The 22,874-nt window shown below is 42.9% G+C and overlaps 1 long non-coding RNA gene across 8 annotated transcripts in view; it reads left to right on the top strand.

Moving 5' to 3' along the window:
• The window catches only part of LOC104003756 (uncharacterized), a 248,053-nt gene that overhangs the window by 335 nt on the left and 224,844 nt on the right, over window positions 1–22,874 (top strand). The window contains exon 2 of one of the 8 annotated variants that reach the window (XR_008541791.1): window positions 4,622–4,819. This is a non-coding gene — a long non-coding RNA (uncharacterized LOC104003756). Of the gene's footprint in view, window positions 1–4,198; window positions 4,820–22,874 lie in introns of those variants that run through there. The other 7 variants (XR_008541787.2, XR_008541790.1, XR_008541789.2 and 4 more) reach the window with 7 other exon arrangements.

Raw genomic sequence — 22,874 nt, 5'->3', positions numbered from 1 at the left:
AGTGGCCCAATCTCGGCTCACTGCAACATCCACCTCCCAAGTTCAAGCGATTCTCCTGCCTCAGCCTCCTGAGTAGCTGGGACTACAGGTGTGCACCACCACACCAAGCTAATTTTTATATTTTTAGTAGAGATGGGGTTTCACCATGTTGGCCAGGATAGTCTCAATCTCCTGACCTCGTGATTCACCTGCCTTGGCCTCCCAAAGTGCTGGGATTACAGGCATGAGCCACCGTGCCCGGCCAAATCATTATTTTTTTGTAGCACCAAGGAAGGAAAAAACTCTGCCAATTTAGTTATCTTGTACCACCCATTGTAAAATGCAGCCCTATTTCAGAGTTGTTAAAATGTGAAAAAGATGTATGTCTTAGATTCGCTGCAAAATATAGTACATAGCCTAACAACCACCACTACCACAACCACAACAAAAAATAGTGTAGAGGAGCCTAGGACCAAGAAGTTCACTTGGACTTTTACTTCCCTAGTCCTGGACATCAGGGACTATGACAAAAAAAAAAAAAAAAAATCACTTCTTGTTGTTTCATCTGTATCACTAATTAACCTTTTCTTCTTTCATTTCTTAACAGCTTATTTTCTTAAAATATATAATATTTTAATTTGAAAGACTCAATATATGACAGATACAGCTTTATCTCCCTTTTCTCCTTTTCTCCCAGAGGGAATTACTGTCTTGAATTTGGTGACATACATTACTCTCATATATGTTTTCTGATTTTTATGACAGATGTTTCTATCCATATCAACAAAACTTTACCAACTTTTTTTTTTTTTTTTTTTTTGAGACAAGATCACTCTGTCACCCAGCCTAGAGTACAATGGTACGATCTGGGCTCAATGCAACCTCTGCCTTTGAAACTACAGCCATCCTCCCTCCTCAGCCTCCTGAGTAGCTGGGACTACAGGTGCGTGCCACCATGCCTGGCTAATTTTTTTTTTTTTTGTATTTTTTTAGAGACAGGGTTTTGCCATGTTGCCCAGACTCAAACTCCTGGACTCAAGTGATGTGCCTGCCTCAGCCTCCCAAAGTGCTGGGATTACAGGTGTGAGCCACTGTGTCTGGCTGGTGTATTCTTAAAATATAGAAACATCCTGGAGATCCTCTCTCTCTTTCTCTAATGCTGCTTCTCTCTCTCAGTATTTTCATGGAGATGGTGGCTTCTTCACTCACCCCCAGATATCTTTGCCTCCCCTTAACTCCCACCTCCCTCTTTCACATTCTTCCTGACACTCTGCCTGCATTCTGTTTCCTCTCTCTCGGCTTATTGTGTAGATCAGGTTGGCAAACTTCTTCCTTAAAGGACCAGTGAGTAAACATTTTAGGTTTTGCAGGCCACATGGTCTCTGTAGCAACTACTCACCTCTGCCACTGTAGCCTCAAAGCAGCCACAGACAATATTTAAATTAGCGAACGTGGCCATGTTCCATTAAAACTTTATTTGTGTACACTGAAATTTGAAATTTATATAATTTTCATGCCATGAAACAGTACTTTGTTTTGATTTTGTTTCAACAATTGAAAAATCTAAATACCTGCCAGGTGCAGTGGCTCACACCTGTAATCCCAGCACTTTGGGAGGCTGAGGTAGGCAGATCACTTGAGGTCAGGAGTTCGAGACCAGCCTGGCCAACATGGTGAAACCCTGTCTCTACTAAAAATACAAAAATTAGCCGGGCGTGATGGCAGGTGCCTGTAATCCAAGCTACTTGAGAGGCTGAGGCAGGAGAATTGCTTGAACCTGGGAGGTGGAGGTTGCAGTGAGCCGAGATTGCGGCACTGCACTCCAGCCTGGGCGATAGAGCAAATCTGTGTCTCAAAAAAATAAAATAAAATTAAATTAAAAGTAAAAATCTAAATACCATTCTTAGCTCAGGTCAAGGGCTGTATTTGGCCCACGGCCATAGTTTGCCAACCCTTTATCTAGATTATTGTAGCCTCTCAGGAGTCCTTAAATTCTCTCTGTCTCACCCATTATCCTAAATTCTCCCCAGCAAAGGAGCGATGTAGGCTGAGATTGCAGGCAAGAATCCCCCGCTTTTAGCATCTGAGGGGAGAGGACTACAGGAATACTCACACATTTATAATATTATATCTGCTACACTAAGGGGGTGTCACACATTCTCTCTCTCTCTCTCTCTCACACACACACACACACACACACACAAACATACATTTTAAGGGATTCCTTTAAAAGTTTTCCATACCACATGACTCCATTTGACCAGGAGTGATTTCCATCCAGCCCGGCCGCTCCTTCTTTATCTTCCTGGCTCCCACCCGCTCTCCTTGCACTGCTGGTACCTCTCCATTGGCCAGCACTTGGATTCAGGCTGGAGAGCAATAGGCAGGAATTAATTTAAAGAGAAAAGGATTCTGAGTCAGCAAATGTTTGCTCAGCAACTCCTGTGGGTTCAACGCCTGGCTAGTTTGTTTTATTCCTCTTACCATCTTCACAATCAAGTGAGGAAACTGAGGCTCAGTGAGGATAAGGACTGCTCAAAGAGAGAAGAGCCAGTGATGGAGCTTACAAAATCCACATCCTGTCTCCTCTTGGGAGCTCTGGTAGCCTTGACAAAGGTATTGACTCCTAGGAAAATTGAGTGCACGTGTTAGTAGATTTGTCGGCATAATGAGACAGTAGAAAGCAGGAGCAAGAGCCCTGGGCTGGGAGACAGGTGCCTGCATTTTGCTCCTGTCTCCTCCTTCAAGAGTCTGTGCTATTTTGGGCAGGTCTCTTGCCTTTTCTGGGGATTGGGCCATGTAGTTGGATGGTGTGATATTGCCCAGTTTTACTCTAGGACTGGGAGCAAGACTTTCCCTTCTACACCTGCTCTGGGTGTCAAGAGCTTTGTCTTTTGTTTTGAAGGGGCTTACTAAAACACAGGGCCATTGAAAAGTGGGATTTCCATGTCAGAAAATCTGGATAGGCTTAGCAAAGCCTCTGGGTGTGGCTGGAGTCCTCCTGCTGGATAGTCCATGGGGGACCTGGGCTGCTAGGCAGGACTTCATTCAAGTGCTGTCCTTGCTTGAACCATGAGGCATAGTCTGGGGTATTGACCGGACTCCTACGTGGCTCCGTGCTGTTGGGCACAAAGAGCATATGAGACCCATCCCAGGCTGCCTGGGTGCCCTCCACATGGTCTTGGTTCTTTGGTCTTCTTCGTGGCCACAACTCACATCTCCTTCTTCTACTCCAAGCCTAGCATTTGAGCATCATTTTTCAAAAAGTTGAAAACATGACGTTCAGATATAAAATAAATAAGATTTTATTTAACTCAGTTAATAAAGGATCAGTAAGACATTAAAACAGTTTCAAGGAGAACACACACACATGCACACACACACCTACATGCACACACACACACCAATCAGGGATGCTGAAATAAATTTGCTGATAGATGCAAAATTAGTTAAATTAGTTCATATTCTACAGGGCTGCAGTTCTCAAACTTTTTGGTTTTGGCTTATTGTTACAGTCTTAGAAATTATTGAGGATTTCTCAAAGAGCTTTTGTTTATGTGCGTTATATCTATCAATATTTGCTGTTTTTAAAATTATTTATTTATTTTGAGACAGAGTCTATGTCACCCAGGCTTGAGCACCATGGTGCGATCTCGGCTCACTGCAACCTTCACCTTCTGGGTTCAAGCAATTCTTATGCCTCAGCCTCCTGAGTAACTGGGATTACAGGCATGTGCCACCATGACTGGCTATTTTTTTTTTTTTTTTTTTTGCATTTTTAGTAGAGACAGGGTTTTGCCATGTTGGCCAGGCTGGTCTCGAACTCCTGGCCTCAAGTGATCTACCCGCCTCGGCCTCCCAAAGTTCTGGGATTACAGGCATGAGCCACCATGCCCGCCCAATATTTGCTGTTTTAGAAGTTAAAACTGAGACATTTTTAAAACACAAGAACACACAAGTGCAAATTCCATTTGCTGTCAGAGCAATACTAAAAGTATCGCAAGTCATGTAGTCTCTGGAAGACGTCGCCGTACACTCATGAGAAAATGAGAGTGAAAAAGGCAAATAGTGCCTTACTATTATTATGAAAATAGTTTCACTTAACAGGCTCCTCGAAAGTGTCTCAGGCAATCTGATGTACCCAGGTGACACTTTGAGATCCACTGCTCTTGGGCAATAAAATGTAATGATTGGGATTATATTTTTCCCAATAAAATTCATTTTCATTGCTATGGACAAGAATCATTTGCATTACTATGAGCTCTCTATAACTTCTAACCATAGAGAGCTGTAAAATAACCCAGCTGATTGAAGTCGGCCAAAGGTACTCATCCTGGTAAGAGTAGGTAATCCCTGGAGATCCATGGGATAATACACCGAACTCCAGGGAAAGGATGCCCAGTGCTTGGTTTTGTTCATTTCCAAGTCTTTGTCAGTTTTTGCTGACACCACAAACCCTCCTCTGGTTTCCCTGGTGACAGGGCTGCCTGACTCTCTGCCTTCTGTTTCTGGTCTGTCCTTACGGCATAAGCTCCATGTCCATCTTCCCTCTGGGCTCTTCCCTTTGGTTCCAAAGAGCTTATTGTAGAAGTTAAAAAAAACATACAGTAAAGTGATTATCATAATCCTAATTATCCTCTAGGCAATGCAGAAAAGAAAAAACATAAGGATAAACATATTGAGATTTGCTCTTGCTCCAGCACAATTCCCTGAAAGCCTTCTTCTAAGCCTGGTATCCTGGGAGTGGCAGTGTTTTCAGCGTGGCAGACGGAGCAGTCAGGAAGCTGGGAGCCCAAACAGCGTGAGACAAAGCCACACAACAGAGGCCGCGCATCAGTCGGTAAGTCATTTCTGTCTTACATCTCACCTTGATAATGAAAGGAAATAAATGTCTTGGTCACGAAACCAGGATCATGATGTGGAAGGACTTCAAGTCTAAACCTTATGGGGGCAGGGGTTGCATCTTGATGAGCCCAGTTGGAAACATACAGAAGATTGGTCCAAGGATAAGAGGAATCAGCAAAGATCTGTCCAAGTAGGGCTACCCGGATAGGGTGGCTAGGAAGTCCTTGCATGAACCAGGATTGCTTTTGGCTACATGTAATAGAAAAACACCTCCATAGTGGCTTAAACACATAAAGGATTATTTGTCAAATAGACCAAGTGCTTCTTTGCCTTTCTTACCACGTAGGCCTGTACTCTTATGCTTGTCACCTCATAGTTACTTGCACCATGGCTGTTGCATCCCTAGGAGTCTTCCAGTAGGAAAGAAGGGGTAAGGGACAAGCAGCACCAAGGAGAAAAGGGCAACATACATACATTCATGCACACACGGACACACAGCATAAACACACACACACACACGACTTTTTCTAGAAGGAAAAACATTCCCTGGGCCTTCTGCTACATCTCGCTGGCCACAGCTGTGTGTACGGCTCGCCAGGCAGGTGGGAAATAGGTTATTTTACCCTTCTCAACCTTTGAAATAGAGAAAGACAAGGAGGAATTGGTTATAAATAGTCTTTGGGTAGACAATTCACAGTGTCTGGCCCAGCCTGCTCGTGAGAAATACAGGGATGAACAGACTCGACACAGAACTCAAGGTAAGGAACCTGGGGGTAAAGTGCAGGTCTGCATCACAGCCCACAGGTTCCCACCTTCCCCTTCATTGCCAACATCCCTGCCCACTCCCTCTGCCATACTCCTTCGTAGGTGCAGCCATACCTACTCATTATTTCCAGTTTTCTGAATACACCCCTTTGTTTTACACCTTCATGATTTTTATCATGCTTTCCCCTCTGCCTGGGATGCCTCTCTGTGGTCACCCTCCTCCATCCACATAGTGCCTGTGCTGTGTGCCAGACATAGTACAATGAACAAGATCCCTGGAGTCTCTGCTATACTTAGACTTAAATCCTGGGGGAAGGGGCAGAACTAAAGATGGAGCCCATTCCTGATGGGCTGTGGGCAGCATATGGAGGTAAGTGTTGTTATCGTGTCCATTTTAGAGATGAACAAACTGAGGTTTGCTCAGCAAGTTAAATGCCCATCAAGTTAAATGACTTGCCCACGGTCACAAGGCTTGAGAGTGAAACAGGTGGAAATTGAACCTGGGTTTGCCTGACCCAAAGTCAATGTTGCTACCTTTTACTTTGCCTTTCAAAGGACAGTGCTTCACATACATGTGAAGACTGCAGTCAAATTCTTGAAGAATCTTTCTTCTCAGAAAGATACATCTCCATTCTAATTGCCCACACCTCCCTAGATTGAGTGTTCTCAAGGGTAGGGCCTGGGCCATATTTAATTGAACATCTTTGGAGTTGAGCATCTTGTCTGTCACATAGTAAGAACCTCAAAACCCAAAAAACTTTGATTTGATTCCCAGCTCCACCAAGACTGTTGACCTTGGACAATTTGCTCAACCTTTCTGGCCTCAGTGACTCCACCTATAAAGTGAGCCTCAATTGTGAAGCTTGCTACTATGGTGTCTAATAAGCCTCTCAAATGCTTTATTTGGATCAGAAGGCCTGAGTTTAGAGATATCATTGCCATGGATGGCAAAGGCTTCAGCTTAGTTCTGGTTCCTTGAGATATTTGGCCATGTAACTTTCTATGATGTTCAGCCCTGTAAAATGAGGAAAAAATACCATCTTCAAAGTATTGACAGGAGGATAAAAAATAACATACATTATAATAATGAGACTAGCTACCATTTATTGAGCACTTACCATGTGTGAAGATCTCTGCTACGCGCCTTTCATGTTATTGCTTGAAGACTTATAATAACACAGGAAGAAATGTATTATTATTCCCATTTTTCTGATAGTGAAACTGAGAGGTTAAGTAACTTGCCCAAGGTTGTCCAGATGGTCAGACCTGATTTGAACTCAGGATTGACTCCAAGGACTGTGCTATTAAATGGCAACGATAAAATGAAGCCATGTAACTACAAAATGCTGTAGAACATTAGTCCATGTACCCAACATAGGTTGCATAATTGAATGAGTCAATGAATGAATACCTTTTCCATCTTTTAGCTTCGCCTATTTCATGTCCGGCACAGTGCCATACATATAGCAGGCATATAGTGCTTATTGATAACGAATAATGAATGAATGGGCTTTGAGATGGTTAATTTTATGTGTCAACTTGATTCCATCAAGGGTGCCCAGATTAAGTATTATTTCTGGGTGTGTTTGTGAGGGTGTTTCTGGATGAGATTAGCATTTGAATTGGTGAACTCAGTAAAATAGATTGCCCTTCCCTTGTTGGTGGGCATCATACAACCACTGAGGACCTGGATAGAACAAAAAGGCAGGGGAAGGAGGAATTCACCCCTTCTGCTTCCTGCCTTCTGAGTTGAGACATAGGTCCTTTTCTGCCCTTGGACTGGGATTTACATCACTGGTTCCCATGGTACTCAAGCCTTTGTACTTGGTCTGGAATTATACCACTGGCTTTCCTGGGTCTCCAGCTTGCACATGGCAGCTCATGGGACTTAACTTCCATAATCATGTGAGCCAATTCCTCATACTAAATCTCTCTCTCTCTCTCTCTCTCTCTCCATATATATATATATATATATATATATGTATGTTCTGTTTCTTTGTAGCACTCTAATACACGTTTATACACCTTTGCATCCTTGTCTTACCGTGCATAACCTGTTCATTCATTCTGCTGATGGTTATTAGGTGCCTACTGGATACAAGAGCTTTTCTACAGGTTAGAAATAAACCCAGAGCAAGGGATAAAATAATTGCATAGGAAGTAGTTTGCAGAAGTGGAATGAAGAGAACCCAGAGGATTGCTCCCACCCCCAGCCCCCAGACCCAGTTCTCGAGATTAGCTTATGCTCTTGGAAAAACAAACCAGCCACCTGCCTAGTTGATCCTGTCATTTAATGTGCTATTTCCCCTGCTTTTGCTGTTCTTCCTGCTGGAGAAGGTCCTTTGCGAGCAGAAAGGAACTCTCTTGCCCAGAGAGCATGTCCTCTCCTTCCTTGTAGCCCACCTCAGCTCAGTTCATTGTCTCTGGCTGGTGACACTGCAGTCAATTGCCTGGGAATTACTGTGAAATTACTCTGGGAAAATTAGAATGCCAAGAGGGGACTGAGCAGGGAGAAGAGGTGAATATTGAGCTGCAGAGGAGCAGCTTTCTGACAAAGACCTGGGGAAACTGTTTATAATATCACAATCCATTTGGGGATGTCTAACTTACATCATCAAAAATGCCTGTGAGATCGTAGTCAAATTGCTCCAACTCCCAGGGCTTTGGTTTTCTCATCTTGCTTTAGCTTCCTGCTGGCCTTCTACTCCTTGAACGCAAGCTCTGTGGCCTCTGAGCCTTTGTACTTAACAGTTTGGGATACTCTTCTGTCTTCTCTTTACATGAATGACTCCTCTTCATCCTTAAAGTCTCGGCTTAATGTCACCTCCTCAAAGAGCCTTGTACAAAGCAGGCATGCCCTACTTAATCCTGCGGTGACTCTGTATCGCATGTATCACTTCTGATGTTATTTTCTTCACTTACTTATAAACATGTTCATTATTTATCCTCCATTCTGCTACTACTACTACTACTACTACTTCTAATGTAAGCTCCATGAACTGTCCTGCCTTTGTCCCCCAGGGCCTGGCCCGGGTCCAGAACATAGTAAACACTCAATAAATATTTGTTCAGAGAGTCAGTAATAGGTAGTTTGTTAATTATGTAATTTCTAGTAGCACTGATATCCCCATTAGAGAGGGACAGAGATCTGGCCTGGGAGATAGTGGACATCTGGTACCCAAATGCTAGCCACAGCTGTCATAGTATGACATTCTCTGCTAATGTGTCAACAGATATGTCTTCATTCTCTGGGCAGCAGGAGAGCCAGGGACAAAACAGCATGATCTAGAGGAATCGGTCGTGCTATTGGGAAACAGCGTTTGATCTAGGAGATTTGCCCTTTCAATCCATGTGCAAGACAGGTGCTTTTGACACCTAGAGGAAAGCTTTACTTCCAAATGAATCCTCGTTCGTGGGAGTGAAAAACGAGCTCAGCATAGTACAGAGGCCTGATTTGAACTTTAGCTTTGCCTCGGAGGAGATGTGAGAGCTTAGGCAAGTCACTTTGCCTCCTTGAGCCTCATTTGTTTTTCTTTCTTTGTGAAGCTGGGAAGATAGAATTAAATATAATAATGATTGATATAAAGGTGTTTATAAATGTCAAATGCAGTGCAAACATGATTCTCTCCTTCTCTTTCACCTCTTCCTCCCTCTTCTTCCTCTTTCTACTCCTCTTCTTCCTGACTCATGTGTATTATTCTCTAAGTCCAGACATCTGTTATATAAAGTGAACAGCAGGTTTATTAATATGAAAGGAGGGAAAGACCTGTAGGACTGTACATCTTTGAATCACAAGAGATAGAGGCATGGACATGAGACTGGACACCAGATTTTATTTGCCTCCCACACTAGCCTGCCTGCCTGTCTAGAGATTTTAAAGGGATAACCCTGGAGCAAACATCTTGGACCAACGACTTCCACTCCTTGGGCCTCATTTCATCCTGAGTAAAGGTGTGGGGTCTATCAGGGATGGCCAAGTTGTTTCTATGCTGGGAAAGAGACTGGAGCTATCATGGGGCTCCATGGGAAATGGTGCTGGGATGGACTAGTGATGTCTGCCACGAATCTGTCAGGAAGAGTGATGGTGCAGGTGCCCTGTACTGGCCCTCTCTGGTCACAAGTGCTATTTCAGGCATTTCCTTGCAGTGACTCTCTAACTGAATTGTCACAGTGAGTCAACTCAGAGAGATACATGCAGCCTAATATTTTGTCTGTGACGGAGGTGCAGAGAGAAGTTTCATCAGAGAGCACACCTGTTTTCCAAGACTTCAACCTTAAAGTTTAAGGATTTCCTTCCTAACAGGCTTTGATAATCCATTAGGAATCAATCACTCATGAATTTAACTAAGCTTTTTGGGAAATGGTCTAAAATTTTCACCTCAGTAGCCTCCTGGGGAAATGAGTTCCATAAGTTTATTACCTGCTGCATCACCTGGTGCTTCTTTTTAAATTTCTTTTTTAAATCATCCAAGCCATGAAAAGACGGGGGTGGTGGTGACATCTGCCTCTAATCAGGAGCTGGTGAATGTGCTCATGGTCACCTTGCAGCCAGCCCTGAATTCCGTGGATTTCATTTCTTCCCCTCTCAGTCTGTAACTCTCCAGAATGAAGAGGCCAACCATTGTCCAGCTTGTCAGGCAGCAGCCCATCTGTGGAATGAAGACAGTTCTGACATTTCCAAGTCTGGATTAAATGCTGCCTCCTCTTGGAAGCCTATCCACATTTCCTAGGGCCAGAATCAATCTCCCGTTATTCTGAGCAGCAGAAGCACTTGGGGGTAATATAAAAACTATCTGCTACATGTAGAAAAACTCTTTATACTTTATGAAGCACTCCCAAATCATTTTGGGTCCCCTGAATTTATAATAATGATAATGATAATAATAAATAATAACAGCTAATATACAGTCTTGCTTTGGGTTGGATGCTGTGCTAAGCATTTTATCTGCATGGATTACCTCATCTCCACAGCCAACTTTTGAGAGAAGCACTATTATTCTCATTTAGTAGGTGAGGAAACTGAGGCACTGAGAGATTCAGTTATTTTCTCAAATTTAAATGTGAGAAAACATAAGCTCAGAGAATGTAAGTGAAGAAACCTGGGTCATAGTTTCTATGACATCAAGTTTCTTCTCTCTGTCCTTCTCCCCAACTTTTCTCTCTCTCTTAAGAATATTTCATATTGTGTCATGTATTATCGTTTGTTGCTACTTGCCTGCTTTCCTTAGTACATTGTGAATTACTTAAGGTCAAGGTTGTGCTTGAATTATTCTTGAACATTTACTATTCCTGGCTGGGTGCAGTGGCTCATGCCTGTAATCCCAGCACTTTGGGAGACCAAGGTGGGAAGATCACTTGAGGTCAGGAGTTTGAGACCAGCCTGGTCAAAATGGTGAAACCCTGTCTCTACTAAAACTATAAAAATTAGCTGGGTGGTGCTAGGGCTGGGTTCTCATCTGGATGCTTGATTGGGGAAATAATTACTTCCATACTCACAGTTCTTGGTAGCCTGTAATCCCAGCTACTCAGGAGGCTGAGGCAGGAGAATCACTTGAACTTGGGTGGCAGAGGTAGCAGTGGGCTGTGAGCTGAGATTGTGCCACTGCACTCCAGCATGGGTGACAGATTGAGTGAGACTTTGTCTCAAAAAAAGTATTATTCCTTTTCCAGAGCATAGACTAGGATGGGTTTACCAGACTCTTTCCTTTTTCTTTGGGCATGAGTGAGGCTATAATTCTCTGCATTTCCTGTAGTCAGGAGAAACCATGTGCCTGAGTTGATGAGGACAGAAGTGACTTGTCTACTTTCTGGCTTTACTCCTTACTAAAAAACCACCCATATGGTTCTCTATGTTCTGTTTCTCCCCCTGTCTACAAGCTGGATGCAGAGGTTCCAGTGGAAAACTCTGAGGCTAGGGGATGGGGAAGCCACAGGATGGCAGGAGGCTGGGTTCCTGAATGACTGCATGGAGTAGAGCTAAGTTCTCTTCTTATTTCACTATGACAGGCATTGGGTTCTGATGTGAATCCTCATGAAGGATTTGGGGTTGTTCCTTATAGCAGTGGCCTACCCTGATTAATAAACCATTCCATCAGCCCTTAGCACAATCAATCAGCTAGTATTCTGCCTACATAGAACCTCGATAGATACATGTGTGTTGAATCAAACTGTCTTGGTCTGCCCCTTTTCTGATTAAAATTTTTCTTCATTTCCTCATTAATTAATTCCTCTAGAATTTACCATGTATATCAGTTATCCACTGCTATGTAATAATATTATTATAATCGTGTGGCTTAAAACAACTTGCATTTATTATCTCACCATTTCTATGGGTTTGAAGTGTGGACATGGCTTAGGTGGGTACTTTGCAAGGTTATCATTAAGGTAATGGCTAGGGCTGGGTTCTCATCTGGATGCTTGATTGGGGAAATAACTACTTCCAAACTCACAGTTCTTGGTAGAAGTCAGTTCATTGAGCTATAGGACTGGGGATTCCGGTTTCTTGAAGGTTGTTAGTGAACGCTATCTTCAGCAACTGGAAGCTGCCTGTAGTTACTTGCTACAAAGCATTCCCTAATATGGCTGTTTGCTCTCTCAAAATCAGCAACAGAGTGAGAGACTCCACCAAGAGGGGCACTACAATTTAATGTAACATAGTCACATAATCACTTATATGTAATCATGTATATCCCATTGCCTTAGCTACATTCTATTGGTTAAAAGTAAGTCACAGGTCTCACTCACACTCATGGGTTTTCAGGTATCCTTTCCTTATTCCCTCCGTACTTTCTAATCACCAGCTCTAGTGGGGATGATTAGCACCAGGTGTGTATAGTGTATGAGTGTAATTGAGGCGGGGGTTGGGGCTGAGATAAGGGGAGCAGCTTGTTGCTAGGAACTCATTAGGAACTTTCTAATGTCTAGGGGTCTCACAAATGTCCCAGTGGTTAAAGGGATATGTGTAACCTTCTATTTGATAAGTGCTATTTCCTTTTTATTAGCCTAAACATATGAACCTGTGGCCCAGGAGAGCCTAATCAATACTCTGAAGCTGCCCAACAGCTGCCAGTGTCCTGCCAGAGGCTTGGCACAGTTAGTAATTGTCATTGAAGCTGAAAGTAATGAATTAGATGACTCTTGACTATTTGCATTTAATTTTTAAAAATTATATCACAAAACTGGGGCATGATGAAGGATTGCTGTCGAAAAGGAAAATAGGTGGGAATACGTCCTTAGGCATCTAAGGAAGAAAGATTGGGAGAAAAATGGAACCAATCTCCTTTGAGTTCACTGTGTGAGCCAGGCACTGTTCCCAGCCTTCAGATGCACAAAGCCATTTAAATTTCATAAGCACTCTGTGAGCTAATGTGATATACTCATTTTTCAAATGGGGAAGCTAAGGTTCAGAGAGGTTAAGTAACTTGCTCAAGGGCACACAGCTAATAAGTGGCAGAGGCAGGAATAAAACCTGGCTCTGTTTGACTCTAGGGCAATATACTTGCCCTTGGTGGTGCCAGCATGGGCTCTCTTCACTTACCTTTGCTATCTAAACATTTTTAAACCTCTCCTCTACATATAGGTTTCAGAGCAGGGACCTACTTCTGGGAATGCTTGTCTGGATCTGCCCTGTATGAGGTTAGGGAAGGAGAGGAGAAAGGAAGCAGCAGGTACAGCATTGTCTTCCTACTAGAACTTCTTATAACCTATGGAGGAAGAGCATAGAAGTGACAGAGAGCTTGAGATCTTCTGGGTAAGGCTTTGAGAGCTATTGATAAACCCTAATCTTCCTAGAGCATTCTCAAATTGTGTTCTACAAATTGTCTCCCAAATAATTTTACTTTGTTCATCCCCACTGTTACCTTCATAGGTCTCCATCATCTTTCTCTTATAGACAATTGTGACACCAAACATCACAAAATTGTGACGACCAAACAGGCGGTCGATTTCAGTCTTATTTCTGTCTGATCCATTCTAAATAGGACAGTTGATGGGATCTCTTCAAAACCAAAAGTTAACCATTTAAATTTCCAGCTTTGAATACTTCAAAGGCTTCCCTTTGCTATTTATTAGTATTATATTCGAACTTCTAAACATTCTTGACAAGGCCCCCAAATTTTGTCTTCTCTTTAATTCCCCATTTCTCACCACCTTTTTCTTGCTCTTCCTAACCAAAAAGAAATTATTTTTTTTCTAAAATTCTTCATGCTCCGCCTACCACAAGTCTTTGCTTGATATACTCTTGCTTGTCCTAATCCCCACACTTCAGATGATTCTTAAGGACATAGACACATGTTTTTACCTGCCTGGTATTTCCTACCTCTTCTGGAAATTGCGCCTTGACTTTTCTTTGACGAATTGCCACTTTCAGGCCATGTGGTTTAGTAGGAGTGTGACAGTACCCCAGTTCCTGGTCACAGTGGATCTATGCAGAAATTGTGACTCAAGTCTGGACAATGACCATAGCATTGAAGTTCTTGCTGGCACTGTTGGGAAAGAAGCTTTCTTCCCCTGGAGTGGTTTATCCAAAGCATGCAAAGCTGGAGCTTGTGGGGTCTTCTTTACCACTCACTGCCCTGGAGAAAGCCTGCTTGAGAATAAAGCTCACACAAGGGAAAATAGAACCCAGAAACAAAGGCCATTTTTTTTTGTTATTTCATTTTAGTGTCTAGATCTAGTCATGTCTAAAGCAAGAAACCCTGCATTTTTCAATTGTATTAACCAATATCTTTTCTTTTTTACTTTAGTCATTTTTAGTTAGATTTCTGCCACTTGCATTTAAAAAGGACCTGCCTTGAAACACTTGTCTCTCCAGTTAAAGCCTAAAGTTCTTTCTTCATGCCTATTTTATATATGAGAAGGTTTAACTCTCATTGTTATTTGATTAGTAACTTTTATTGAGCACCTACTAGGTTCTAGGTGCTGGAGAGTCAACAAAACAGGTAAAAACTTCTCAGGGAACATATATTAAGGTGGAAGAAAGAAGAAACAACCAATGTAAATAAAATATATGTTTATGAATGGTGACAAGAGTTAAGGAAAAAATAAAACAAATATGTGGAGAAATCACAGCTGTAAGTGGAAATGTAGGTGAATGCAGATTTTGTATAGAGTGGTCAGGAAAGACTCCACTGAGATGAAAACATTTGAGCAAAATTTTGAGGGATATGAAGGAATTATCTATGTGGCTATCTGCGTTCCAGGCAAAAGGAGCAGCACAATTAATGATCTAAAATGGGAACATGCTGATGGGTTACATGCTCCCATAGTAATTCCATTTTACCTTTTCAATTACATATGTTAGGTCAATAGATAGTATATTAGAACATACTCTTTCCATTTATACCTTATTTTCTCTGTGTTTCAGTTTGAGGGTTTTATATTGATTGCTTTTTGAGTTGCTAATTTTTTCTTCTGCTAAGTTTGCTTTGCTGTTAAGTCCATTCATTGACTTCTTCATTTCAGATATTGTAATTTTAAGTTCTAGAATTTCCACTTAGTTCTTTTTATAAGTGTTTCATTTATCTTCCAAAATTCCCCCTCTGACCACTAATCTGCACAAATTTTCTTCTAAAGTTCTTTAATATGTGTATAATAATCATTTTAAAGTTCTTGTTTGCTCATTCCCAAGTCTAAATCATTTGTGGGTCTATCTTTATTGACTATATTTTCTCTTGATTATGGGTCACATTTTCCTGCTTCTTTGCATGTCTCATAATTTTCAATTATGTGTTGGACATTTTGATTAAAAGAACAGTAGAGACTGAATGAGATGATACATTTTATTTTGTTTTCTCCAGAGAGCCCCCACCCTTTTCCCTATCAGGAAGCTAGGGTGAGAAGCTGATCATTCAGATCCCACCATGATCAAGCTGAACTGGGCTGAGTTGAAACCTTGTTTAGTTTTAGTTTACTCCTTATTTCAAATGAAATAACAGATATCTTTCATCTTCCATTATTCCAGTGTCCAACTTCCTATGCAGCCACTGGTGAGGGACTTATCCATTGATCTTATCAGAATTTGGGCTAGGAGGAGGTTGATTTGCAGCTTTAGTACATTTCAGTTTATCTCCAGATTTAGCCTAAGCACTGCACAAGACTGCAAGATCTATCTCTGCTTTCCAGCTCCTCCCCCACAGCTGCTGGCTCAGCACAATTCCTGTGGGGGAGAACTGTTGTGCCAAAAGATTTATTATTGCACTTGGACTCTTTGAGATTCCAATCTGTCACACCAGCCCACATTGTCACTAAAAGCTCGGTTGGTTTATCCTTGTTCCAGCAAAGCTCCTCTGCCTATGGCAGGCCTTCTTCTCAACCCACACATATCCAGACCTGGCAATTGGCCCAGGTATGAGAGTAGCAGTTGCTCTTTCCTCACTGATGAAGGGCTCATTCCTCTCTGACATTTGATTCATTTAAACTTTTTTGCATCCACCACTCTTGTGTGACTTTAAAGAGAAATACAATATTGAGTTTATCTGGTGTTTTATTCTGTTATTGATGGGAACATTGGTCCTCGTGCATTCTAACTGGCAGTGGATCTCCTAGGATCTCCTACATTAACTTCAATCACAATGATAACATTTGTAATTACTTGTAAAATTTCTGACTCCTCAGCCAGTCTATAAGCCTCATGAGGACATTAAATTATGTCTGCTTTGTTCAGTGAAGTACACCTGGTGTAGCCCAGGGCCTGGCATATTGTGGGTGCTCAGGTCTATCATCAAGGCCCTGTGTCAGATGCAGGAGCAGCAAGGTGGGTTAGGTCATCTCAGTCCTCAAGCTTCTCACAGTCGAGATGTGAGCCTGAGTCAGAGCACACCCATTCCTTCAATTGGCAAAGGACATTCAAAGCCCGGGTCTTCAGGGCTGTGTCTCTAGATTCACTGTGCTTTGAGGAAATCATGACATGGGACACGGAGGGGCCAAAATTTCTTTTGTCCAGCTGAGCCTTCTTCCATGATCCATAATCCAAGTGCTGCTCTCCTCTCGGGGTGGGGGAACAGCCAGATTGTGGAGGGTGGGTGCCAAATTTATAGGAAGATTGTTGGTCTGGCTGACCCTGGGTCTATGGGTCTTGGCTTGAAGAGAATACCAATCCTAGAAGAGGCTCTGGTGAGTGAAGAACCATTGAAATTCAAGTTCACCAGCCTCTGATAGGGGAAACAAAGTCAAGATGAGAAAATCATATGCCTCCAGGCACACCTGAGACATACTTTCTACTCAATCTTTATCAACAAGAAGAAGACAATAATAAGTATTTATTGGAACTGTCTGTGCTAGGCATTGTACTAAACTCCTGTTGTTGTTGTTGTTGTTGTTGTTGTTTGGAGACAGAGTCTTGCTCTGTTGCCTAGGCTGGAATGCAGTGGTGCAATCTTCGCTCACTGCAACCTCCTCCTCCTGAGTTCAAGTGATTCTTGTGCCTCAGCCTCATGAGTAGCTGGGAATACAGGCATACGCCACCACAACCAGCTATTTTTTTGTGTGTGTTTTAGTAGAGACAGGGTTTTGCCATGTTGGCTAGGCTGGTCTCGAACTCCTGGCCTCAAGTAATCTGCCTGCCTCAGCCTCTCAAAGTGTTGGTATTACAGGCATGAGCCACTGTGCCTGGGCAACTAAACTACTCATATATGTTATTTAATTAATGCCACTCTGTGAAAGCAGATGTTCTTATACCTATTTGGCAGGTGACACACTTGGGTTGAGATAGGTCAAGCTGCTTGCCAAAAGTCACACAAGAAAGTGAAGGAACCAGGATAGGAAACCCAGTACCTGATCTCAAAGCCAGTGATTTTTTTTTTTTTTTTTTTTTTTTTTTTTTTTTTTTTTAGCCACTTCCAGGTCATTGTTTACCACTTCTGTGCAAGGCACTATAAATTCTATTTATAAATATTATTTCTAATTTTCTGAATTTGATAATAGGATATTTCTAAATAAGGATACTGATGTTTAGAAAAGATAAGGAATTTGCATAGTGTCACTTAGCTAATATGTGCTACAGTTAAGATTTGATCCCAGGTCAGGAACTCCAAGACAAAATCGAGAGCTTTTCCCTTTTTCACCTGGATACTCTTCATCTGCTCATATCTGTCTTGGTTCTTTCTCTGCCCTGCTCTGTGCCCCACGAGCCTGACCTCTATGGACTGCACTGCAGGGCTCTTGCCATTTAACTTCTGGTCAGGTTTGGCCAGTTGGGGGAGTTGGAGTTTGGGAGGAGAGAGATGCTGGGGGTCTGAATTCACCCTGTCCTCCCTGCTTTGTTGCGGTTTTGGTGATGGATGGATGTATCTCTTTCCACAGCTTCTGGTAGGTGGCCCCTTGTAAAGAACCCAGCTCTCGACTGGATCCTGATAGCAACTTTTTCTTCCTTTTTCCTTTTCGCCCTAGGAGTGGTCACAGCTTCTTGCTGTTGCTAGTGCCTAGGTTCCTCAACATTCCCTCTGGGCTGTCTGAATTCTGCCTACCCCTGTGTACCCATCATAGTCCCTTCGTTAAAAATCTCCTCAAAAATACCAGATGAGTGAGTTTCTGTTTGCTGCCAAGACCCTGACTGGTATAATTTCTAATCAGAGATCCAAAATTTGGGGAATAAGATTTCAAAAGCTAGCTTGGCTCAGAGCCTATTTTGAAAAACGATTCACTTCCTTCCAGAAAAACAGTTCCTATCTGAGCCTCAACTCACTGTCCACCCTCTACAGATCTCTGTGGTTTGACTGCAGGTTCTCCATCCCAGCCAAAGTGCCTGACCCCTGGGGTTGGCAAATACCTGACATTTCTGGGCATCTGTGTCTCACGTCACCCTCTTGCTGCACTTCCATGGCACCAACCATAGTGGCAGCTGAGAGCAGAGACAATCTAATTAGACTCATTCTGGGTGTCAGTGGGAAGGGGAGGGACAGATGTCTCTTCCTTATAGCTGTGGGAGCTGTTCCTGCTTGAAGGCTGATGTATGAGTGGGATCTTTGGGTGGGAGCCCTCAGGAGAGCAACTTTCCAGCCTGTCTCGGCCAAGACGGGGGAAAAGTTGGCTAAACATCTTGTCCTGGGGAGGGAGACTTCATTCCTTGTCATCCTAACCTGCTTCTCTTTTCTTGTCTCTGTCTCCTGCCTCACCAGGCAGGCCTGATATGCATGTTTTAGGGATCCAGCAGGGCTTGGAAGCATAGATCAGGGCTGGAGAGTGGAGTAGGTGGGGGACCTGCTGTGAATCAAGACCAATGACAGGAGTTTTCTGGCAGACAGCAGGTGTTCTCTCTGTTAGTTGGTGGATAAAGCAAAAGGAAAGGAAGTGACATTCATGGTACATGCAGCGCTGATAGGAACCACTTGGCATGTGTTGGCTCATGTGGTCCTCAATGCAACCTTGGAGAGGGGCCGTGGTGATCCTTCTTTGTAGTTGACAGAACTGAGGTTTTCAGAGGTTATGCGATCTGCCCAATCCTGTATAGCTTGAAGAGGCAGGGCAGGGTGGTGAACCAAGATCTGGCTGACTCCTAAGTCTCATTCTGTCCCCTCTACTCACACCTCCGCAGGTCAGATGACTCTGCAAATGGCAATGACCAGTTGGCAGAGCTTCCTGAGAGAAGGCAGCCCTGCCTCCTTCTTCCCTGTATCTCATGCATGGTGCTAGACTCAGAGCAAGCAATGCTCCATGAATTCCTTAAGTCCTAAGCTGTCTGAGGCCTTAGAGATTATCTGGCATATCCCACCTTTATTATCCAGAGAAGGTGACCAAGGCCCTGAGAGGTAGAGAGATGTGCTGGACATTACACAGAGCATTGAATTTGAACCGACCCTTACACATGGCCCCTAATGCTCTGTGTGATGTGCCCCCCTCCCATCAGGCCAGGCACCATCTGCTCTCTGTCCATGCCTGCAGCTCTTCTCCCTGCCTTGTGCATCCAATAACACCTGCAGGCCAGCAAGGTACTGAGAGAGTTTACCTATCTATTTAAAAGAGTCACAGACCCAGACTTCTATCATTTCCAAATGTGGGAAGATCAGCCAACTGCCTCAAGCCTCATTGCATGGAGTAGGATTTTTCTTTGGTTCAGTAGAAGTCATTTAAATCTTTTGAATTTTAGATTTTTGGGCTATAAAATGGGAATAATGAGACTTCCTTCAGAGAGCTGTTTTGAGGATCAAAGAGATAATGGATGTGGCAAGACAAAAACTTTAAACGATGTTGAGCTGATGCAAGAGGCTGTGGCTGCAGCAGAATGTCTGTATGGGAAGAGGTTAGGGACCCAGTGCATTTATGCAGGGCTACTGGACAAACAGTTTTGAAGCTTGTTTGCATAGGAAACTATTTTGTTTTTAAATAAAATTACTTTGTTTATTTCTGGTGTCTTTGCTAAGTGGCTGATGGAGGTTGGGAGGACTTAGCCCTGCAAGCTTCTCGATGCCTTGTTGGTTATTATAATGATATTACTGATTACCTACAATGACCTTACATATCTTGCAGAGCCCAGAAGCTATCTTATTAATAATAGTTCTAGAATTGCAGTGTCTAATATGTGGCTACCAGTCACATGCAACTATTTTAATTTAAATCCATCAAACTTACATACAATTAACTATTCACTTCATTCATCACAGCAGACCACCTTTCCTAGCTGCATGTGGCTAGTGGTTGCTGTATGTAACAGCACTGATACAGAACATTTTCATCACTGCAGAAAGTTCTGTTGAACAGCAGAAAATGGACTGTTCTAGAATATCTGGCAATGCCAAAGCTGGCCAAATTGTCAGAGTACATCTAGTCTAATTCCTGGTCAGTGAGGTGGCTCACGCCTATAATCCCAGCACTTTGGGAGGCCAAAGCAGATGGATCTCCTGAGGTCGGGAGTTTGAGACCAGCCTAGCCAACATGGTGAAACCCCGTCTCTACTAAAAATACAAAATAAATTTGCCTGGTGTAGTGGTGGGCACCTGAAATCCCAGCTACTCGGGAGGCTGAGGCAGGAGAATTGCTTGAACCTGGGAGGCAGAGGTTGCAGTGAGCTGAGATTACGCCACTGCACTCCAGCCTGGGTTACAGAGCAAGATTCCCTCTCAAAAAAAAAAAAGAAAAAAAAAAAAAGTACGTCTAGTCTAATCTAATTCCTGATTTCACTGAGAAAGGAATGGAGGCCTAGAAAAGTACAATTGTCCTGGGATCCGGTGTGTTCAAAGTGCTCTGGTAGTGACTTCCAGGTCTTAAGTCATCAACTGACGCTCTGGGGGCTGAGGCCAGTAGCTTAGGGTGTTTCTGGAAGGGAAGGGAGGAGAAGGGTGTTTCCTCTTGGATCCGTAGAGATTTGGAATGGGATGTAGATATGGATGGGAGAGGCAGACACTTGCCTGAGTAGTGAGTCGAGGGGTGGATCGTTTCCCAGGTGACAGGTTGGCTCCCTCTTGAAGGATGCTGTGTCTGCGTTCTTAGGCCCTGCTGAGAAGCTTTGGTATAAGTCTATGGGTTGACTCTGAGATTCCTGGCTTGGAAGCTCCACTAGTTAGATGGCCTGGCCCACCAAAGCTGGGCTGGATTCTTATTCTGGCAGAATAATACAGAGACTTGGGAGTCACACAGACCTGGGGTCAAACCTGCACTCCCCTACCCCATGGCTATGAGACCCTGCGCAGGCAATTGGATCTATTTGAACTTCAATGTCTTCAGCTGGAAAGTGAGAGTAATATTAATAGTTGTTCCCTCTTAGGATTGTGAAAAAGTTTTAAAAAATGGACAGATAAAAATTGTATGTATTTATCATGTGCAACATGATGTTTTGAAGTGTATATTTTAATACATTGTGGAATAGCTAAATCTAGCTAATTAACAAATGCATTACCTCACATTGTTATAATTTTTTTTTCTTTTTTTTTGAGATAGGGTCTTGCTCTGTCACCCAGGCTGTACAGTGGCACAATCATGGCTTACTGCAGCCTCAACTTCCTGGGCTCAGGTGATTCTCCCACTTCGGCCTCCAAAGTAGTTGGGACTACAAGTGTGCACTACCATGTCCGGCTAATTTTTTGTATTTTTTGTAGAGACGAGGTTTTACCATCTTGCTCAGGCTGGTCTTGAATTCCTGGTCTCAAGCGATTCACCAGCCTTGGCCTCCCAAAGTGTTGGAATTACAGGCAAGAGCTACCATGTTTGGCCAGTTATCATTTTTGTGGTGAGAACACTTAACATCCACTCTCTGTTTTTCAAGAGTACAATATGTAGTTGTTGACTATAGTCACCATGCTGTGCCATAGATCTCTTGAACTTATTCTTCCTATGTATCTGTAATTATGTATTCTCTGACCAACTCTCTCCAACCCACCCTCCCCACTAATGACCACAGCCTCTGGTGACCACTCTTCTACTCTCTACTTCTTTGAATACAAGGGAGATCATGCAGTATTTGTCTCTTTGTGCCTGGCTTATTTCACTTAACATAATGCCCTACAGGTTTATCTTTGTTGAAAATGACAGAATTTCCTTCTTTTTATGCTGAATAATATTTCATTGTGTATATATGCCACATTTTCTTCATCCATTCATTTGCTAATGAACACTTAGGTTGCATGTAGAATATTTAGTATGGGGCCTAGCCCCAGTGGACGCTCAATAAATATTAAATAATATCATTAGAGGGGGTTGAATTTGCAAGACTTCCGAATATGCCCAAATATGATTGTTATCTGAATTACATAGTCTTGATCTGAAACTATTGCAAAATCTGTTGCAGGGCTTCACATGTTACACATTCACCTTCATGCGTTTTTCATGTTGAAACAATTTCTTTGGCTCCAGCTGTTGGCAGGGAGGAAGCATTTCTTTGGCCCTCCTGGGGTAGTAAGCACACAGCTTTGGGGGTGGAACAGGTTGAGAACCTTTAAGTTCATTTGGATGGTGGGCATGAGAAGATGCTGTCTCTCTGTGATCAGGGCTCACCCAGCCACAACTTTTATCTCAGGCCCATAACTAGTGTAACAGCACCTTATGAAGGTTCTGAGACTGAGTCTAGAATTTTTACTGAGACCCGAGCAACAAATCTGCTGTAATCATAAGAGCCAGGTATTCACCAGACCAAGGCTTTGAAGAGAAGCAACTAAAGAGGAAGTCCATTTTAATCTCTGAGTACACAGGACACAGTGTTCCTGATGAAGGCTCTCACCAACAAAGGTCAGAGGAGTGGAAATGGGTATGCATTAACACCTACGGTTGTCCATATCACTCAAGCTAGGAGAGATGCAAGTTGCAGGCATATTCCTCCACAAGGCAGTTGGAGGACCATCCAGGTGGCCAAGGTGGGT

The sequence above is a fragment of the Pan troglodytes genome, chromosome 23 (genome assembly GCF_028858775.2).
Source record: "Pan troglodytes isolate AG18354 chromosome 23, NHGRI_mPanTro3-v2.0_pri, whole genome shotgun sequence".
Classification (NCBI taxonomy): Eukaryota; Metazoa; Chordata; class Mammalia; order Primates; family Hominidae; genus Pan; species Pan troglodytes.
The sequence above is the reverse complement of the archived record's forward strand: the minus strand, read 5'-3'. Positions and strand labels throughout refer to the sequence as shown.